The sequence below is a fragment of the Rattus rattus genome, chromosome 3, assembly GCF_011064425.1.
Source record: "Rattus rattus isolate New Zealand chromosome 3, Rrattus_CSIRO_v1, whole genome shotgun sequence".
Taxonomy (NCBI): domain Eukaryota; kingdom Metazoa; phylum Chordata; class Mammalia; order Rodentia; family Muridae; genus Rattus; species Rattus rattus.
The window spans coordinates 52,306,346-52,313,141 of record NC_046156.1 but is presented as its reverse complement, the minus strand read 5'-3'; the positions used below and the strand labels follow the sequence as shown (position 1 = coordinate 52,313,141).

At 45.3% G+C, this 6,796-nt stretch overlaps 1 pseudogene; it reads right to left on the bottom strand.

The window, feature by feature from the left end:
* Positions 1 to 4,439: 4,439 nt before the first annotated feature.
* On the bottom strand, positions 4,440 to 4,558 carry LOC116897373 (annotated as a pseudogene).
* Positions 4,559 to 6,796: the final 2,238 nt, after the last annotated feature.

Genomic DNA, 6,796 nt, shown 5'->3' with positions numbered 1-6,796 from the left:
GAAGAATAAGGAGAATGGCTACCAAGGAAGGCTGCAGTTGTTGTGAAGTGGGTCAAGCATTGTCAAAAATTCCAAGCCCCACATGTCAAGAGATTCAAACTCATTTGTGTTGCATGGTTTGGATGATGATAGTGTTTGGGGTTTGTTTCTAAGGCTGTAATCTGGACTCAGGACATTCTAAGAAAATTAACTTCCAATGTAAGCAGAGCTTAATGACGACCACCCCATAAGAATTTAGACAGAAGGATGGCGGCAAGTGGGGGATGGGGGGAGGGTTGAGTAGTGACAAGGTGTGAACAAGGCAGAGGCTTTGGGCTGACCAGAAACAGTTGCCAGACTTCAAAGCCGGTGAGGAGACTTGACAGCACTAAGGATCTGCCCTGAGACTTGGCTGTCAGCCCTCCTGATAGTCAGCTTTCTTGCAGAGTGCTGCACACATCCTGGGCTGCCTTCATGGCTGTGTACATGTGGGTGGGTAGTCACCAAGCAGCCCCAGGCTCCTCCTGCTATACCCACTTCCTCGTTTTCAAACCTCTTCACTTCTGAGAGGCCTGGGCCCATTCCAGGGGCTTTAGGGATAGTACAGTGTGAGTGATTCTTGCTAAGTATTCCTTTTGTGCTTTCAAGTCTCATCGGAGAGATAAGGAATAGGGGCCCAGAGCAAACAGGTGCCTGTGTTACGTTCACTGTAATCAAGTCTGAAGTGAAGCTCACATGAACATGAGCTGGAGGCAAAGGCAAGTTCCAGGGTTCAAGTTCAGTAGGATTCTATACACGATCATGCTGTTCTGCATCTTTTGCTTAAAACAAACAAGGAAACAACTAGATAATGCCTCCGTATTTGGCATTGTACGCTGTGATTGTTAAATCGCCAACCTGAACATTTCAATTGTTTGTGTTCCAGTGCAGATGCCCATGACTCAAATTTGGGGGAGGACAAGTGAATCTATTTTATAAAGGAGAAGGCAATATAATCAATCACTCTAATGTTTCTACCTGGACGAAGATGGAAGTTTAGAAGGTGGACGACATTGTGAAGTTGGTGACGTCACTCAAGCGTGATGACAGCTGGCCAGTAGGTCACAATTTCCCTCTGTTGTCATTCCACTTCCCACATGCTGGGAAGCCAAGGCTGAGGAGGACATGTGAGATTGGGCAGGCTTCAGGGTCTGAACCAGCTCTAGCCTAGCTGTCATCTGTGGGAAGTGGCTTTCGGTTGACCAGTGGTACTTCCCAGTGTCAGCACGTGTGTTGTGTCAGCAGCTCAGACTCTGTGCTAGGGGCCCCTGTCCTCAGCCATCCTCCATCTTGGGAAAACTCTCTGTAAAGATCAGGGCCTCAGTGGGGAGGTGGGATGCAGCCTCAGTGAAGCAGATGGTTGGGTACTTGAACAGCAATCTAGTACAGGAAGGAGAAGGCTCTCTGAGAATTGAGGAATGAATGGTAATTAGATTGGAAACTCATCTTTATCCTCATAACTTTGATAGAGACCTGGCAGCGCCTTGCACTACAATCTCCCTTAATAAAGGGGCATTACCATGCCATGACCCAACTCACGTGTCCTGCCCCATACATATTGAAATCTCCCTTTCAACTTTGGAAGAGGGTGTGTTGGAGTAGATCTTCTTGAAACTTTGTTCTCATCTTCCAGGGAGAGAGAGGGAGAGGGAGAGGAAGAGAGAGGGGAGAGAGGAGAGGGAGAGACACAGAAACAGAGAGACAGACAGACAGAGACAGAGACACAGAGACACAGAGGCAGAGAGAGAATGAGAGAACATTGCAGGTTGACAAGGTAGCAAAATAATTCCAAGGCAGCTGGACTTGGATTTTCTGAAATAGAAGAGTGAATATTTGCTAGATATAAAGGTGAGGCCTGTAGGTTCCTTGTCTCTCCCCATTCTTATTATGATCTTTTGCCCCCAGAAAAGGAGGAAAACAAACTAAGAATGAGTGCCTCTCCCCGAGCACATTCTAACTTGGCGTATCAGCATGGTTGGGGAGGAGGAATCGGCAACTGACATTTACCTAGTGCTAACTCTACTTGTTTAAACCGTTATATATTATCTAGATAACTGCACTGAACACTGGGATACAGAGGCATACTGTGTCTGTGTTGTTATCCCCATTTTAAAAGAGATCGCCATCGGGCTCTTGTAGTTAGGAAACGATGAGGTCAAACTCTAAAACCCAAGGCTTCCTGGCTGCAAAGTCCACTTTCTTTCCAGTTGCCTTGCTGAAGTGCCTGCTCTGAATGAAGAAGAACTGGGTCCTGCAGTCTGTCCACAGGAAAATGAACTGGGTCCTGCAGTCTGTCCACAGGAAGAAGACTGCGTGTGAGTGTAGCCTCCATGTTCACTGTGCCTCATGCCATCCCTGATGTCAGGGAGGAAATGAATGGTCATTTAAAAATTCCGGCTGGCTAAAGAGCTGGTGGTTTAAATGAATGCATCTAATTGCAAAATGTGAAGGACTGGCCCTGGTATTAAAAAGATGGATGATTCTGTGAAGGGAATGTGCTAAGACTTGTTTGTTGAAAATGGAATTATTAATGACTTGTCAGTAAATTTAAGAATGCCTTAAATCATTCCACCCTTACTTTTTTCATACAAGGAATAAAACAGATGAATTTATAAAGGGTTTATTGTCTGCCAGGCATTATTTTTTATATTTATATGGGTCATTTAACTCTGCAATGATCCTACCTGGAAGATATAGTTATTTATTACAGTTGAAAGTTCAGGGGGAAAGCACAGAAAGTTTAAGAAACTTAACCAAGGATACGAAGGATGGAAATGGTAAAGGGGAAGCCTGAAGTTCCAAATCTGGACAGCCATACACTGTTCCTTCTGCTCCTGTCTAATAGACAGGGAACATCAGACAGAGATAGTAAGGCCTGTGTCTATAATTGGAAAAAGTTATTCTTTTTTATTTTTTATTCCTTGAGTGACAGAAACCTTTTGCAATGCTGAGCCACATTAACGGGAAGACAGGTCTACCGACTATCACTCTTGAGTCTTTCACCACATATCATTCTCTCGAGTTCCTTCTCAGCATGTCTCTAGCATCCTCTACCCTTGGGAGTGAGGCGTGACTGTGGGCTAAGATCTCTTTCCCAAGAGGTACAATAGTCAGTGCCTGAACGCCCACAAGCACAGGCGCTAGACACAGAAGACCCCACTATCACCATAGGCCTCACTGGGGAGAGAGAAGTAATTTATCCACACTGCTGAACACTGTACGGGTAATAAGTGAGTCCCCCCCACCCACAACCTCCTCCTCCTCTACTCCTCCTCTACTCCCCCCACCCCGAGAGACAAGGTTTCTGTGTGTAGCCTTGGCTGTCCTGGAATTTGTTCTGTAGAACAAACAGAACTTGAACTCAAAAATCTGCCTACCTTTGCCTCCTGAGTGCTGGGATTAAAGTCAGGTGCCACCACTGTCTGGCTCAAGTGGGTTCTTATGTTGTCTAAAAGTAAGTGTGTGGACCTCACTGGAAAGAGACTGAGCTGTCACCTGCTCCCCATCATGAAGCTGGATAAGGACAAGGGCAGTGGCCTTTTTATCTTAGCAGCTGAAACTTGCATCTGCTCCACTTTTGTCTGCAGAGGAGACTTGCAAAATTACTCATTCCGCCCAGATGTGTAAAGAAACGGTTTCCTTTTCTTCTAAACCACTATGGTGTCCTTCATAAGCCCTCACCTGATGAGTAGCAAGAGGAAAAGGCTAATTTTAGCTCCATCCTAGTCTGATTCAGCTATTTGAACAATGTCTTTTGACCTGTGTGTCTTGGAGATAAGGTGAAGTCCTTCTGATTCTGCCATCCTGCTCGCTTCTTCCTACATGGCCCCACAGTTCTGAGGCCACGTCTACCAGGACACCTCCTCCACAGGTCTGCCCTCAGAGACATGGCAGTGTGAGGCCAGAGACACAGTGGACTCCTAGCAAAGGAATCAAGGAAGTGGGACAAGACCTCACGAGCTGGGTGGATTTACTTCAGCCCATGGGTAGAAACCTGAAGGGGATAGATAGCATCAGAGGACACAGAGACTTCCTGCCTGGCATTTGGCTGTCTCCTACATCCTTTCCCAGCAGCAACAGGAGAAAAGGTCTACTGGCTTCCAGCCCAGGCAGAGGATGTTCTTTTGATACCAGAGAAACAAAAAGAGACTCATTTTTGAACTTGAGTGTGGAGGATCCTTTTTTTTTTCCGTCAGTAGTTGACCAACCCACTAGGTTGCTAAGCTTCCAGATGAGACTTTCATGGGAAAGGGGGTTACTAAAAGGACTCAAAGAGGAATGAAAATACTGTTTTTACTAAATATTGTCCCCCTTCTGACATTTTTTTTTCTTTTCTTTTTTTGGGAGCTGGGGACCGAACCCAGGGCCTTGCGCTTGCTAGGCAAGCGCTCTACCACTGAGCTAAATCCCCAACCCCCAAAAGCCTACAGCACCCGGTATTCCCAGGCGGTCTCCCATCCAAATACTAACCAGGCCCGACCCTGCTTAGCTTCCGAGATCAGACGAGATCGGGCGCGTTCAGGGTGGGTGTCCCCCATTATGTCAAGGTAGACTTGGGATGATTAAATGTCTCCCTTACATGTGCATGCTCATGGCTCTGTGTGTGTGTGTGTGTGTGTGTGTGTGTGTGTGTGTGTGTGTGTGTGTGTGTGTGTGGTGTGTGTGTGTGTGTGTGTGTGTGTGGTGTGTGTGTGTGTGTGTGTGTGTGTGTGTGTGTGTGTGTGTGTATTATAGTGGAAAATGCTTCCAAAGTCTCCTCAAAGCAAAGTGTAGGGCACAAAGACATGGCCTCTGTTATTTCTTTGTGTTTTACACAATTTCTTATCCTTAAAATGATATAACAGTGGTGTGTGTGCACTTCACTGCGCAGTTAACGAAGTTTAAGTCTGTTAACATATATCCAGAATCTAAGACTTTTACCTGTATTGAAGGAAGCATTCAACACATTAGCTATTTAGATCCTAAAAATGAATGCCATGTATTTCAAATCTCAGAAATGTGTTGTGTACGATGCAGAAGAGTGTGGGTTTTCAGATCAACCAAAGTTGCATAAACCCCAAACAAGTTGCATGTCCACCGTGAGCCTTTCTGAGAAAGAAAGAGAACCTCATCCTAAGCGAGGCGTGTGGGTGTGGTGGTAACTCCTCCTTGTTCACTTACGTGGATTCAGAATCACCCAGGAGACACAGCTAGGACTTCCTGTAGGGGCAGTTCAGGAGAGGCCTAACTGTGCCTGAGAGTCCTGGGCTGACTAAGAAGGGAAGTAAGAAGAGAACGAGCTGAGCATCCGCTTGCACCTCTCTCTGATCCTTAACTCTGGATGCAAAGTAACTCACTCCCATCACCAGGCCTTCCCGCCACGATGGACGGACTATTCCCTTCAAACTGTGAGCCAACATTTCTCCCTTCCTCAAGTTGCTTCCAATAGATATTTGTCACAGCAAAAGTAACTTATATGCTGTAAGAATTAAAGTATGCACTACATATAAACCACGTAGTAAAGAGTGGCACCTAACTGAGGCTCAGGGCTCTTCTCCTGTTTCCTTATGTCAGCAGGATGCTGCCTCAGACTAATAACTGCTGGGTTATCAGCCCAAGATCTTAAGTTTTTATGACCTGCACAATATAGCATGGCAGAAACTCAGTAAAGCTTGTGTAACCGATTCAAATGAACTTCCAAAGCTAGGGCTCAAAGCTATAACTTTTTCTCCGTTAAATGCTGCTGGTTCGAGGACAGATAGTTCATGCCCCTCCACCAGCAACTTCAGTCACGTTAGACACATCTCCCCTACAACCTTGTTTCTTCATTAAAATTCCCCTGGGGTCTGTTGGAGGCATTTGTGTCTGCTTCAGTCACATTGCTCAACTCACGTTTGGAGAGAAAAGTGTTTGCATAGATACGAGCAGATGAATTTTTTAAATATCACTTTTTCTCTCCTGGCACTCTGTGAGGGAAATGAGCAAATATAAACAGACAAGTATTGCACTAGAAAGATAGCAGATGGGCTTCTGCCGGGACCTGGGCTTGCCTGGGCTTTCCACATTTGGGAGCTGTAGGATTATGACAAAATCTACTTATAATATTCTTGCTTTTGATTTCTCAGCCACAATATTAATTGCTTAAAGACCTGGCTTACTCCACACTTTCAGCCTAGCTTTTCCCCCCAGGGAGAAACCAGCAGGATGCCGGAAGCTCCCTCTCTAGGAGGGGGTTGCCTGCTTAAGTCTAGCATAAACTCAGTTCGACTGGGGAATCGTGGAGAAGAAAGAAGAGTTTATGGTAACTCCATGCAAGGGCAAGTGAAAAAGAAGCCTCCGTTTCCTGTTTCAGATGGCTTCATGCTTATGACCTAGAGTTTATAATGGATATTAAACATGGAACCTGATTACACATACTCTCTCACTTCTTTTGATTTGAGCCATTTTGGTTTAAACCACACACCCTAGAAGATGCCTCTATTCATGAAGTCATTCTTAACACCAACCTATGCCTTTGGGTCAGATAATATTTTTCAGTCATATGTACAATAAATATTCTGGAGCATCTAAGCAAGCTATAAACTAACTAGTAATACCATCCACTCCCCTAACTCATATGTTGATACCTAGTCCCCATGGTTGATGGTGTTTGGAGGCAGGACTGAAGTAATTAGACCATGAGCTAGAATCCTAACGAATGGGTTTAATGTCTTTATAAAAGAGAATGCATGGCCAGCAGAATGGCTTGCAGCTGCCAAATCTGATGACCTGAATTTCATCCTGGGACAACATGGTTGAA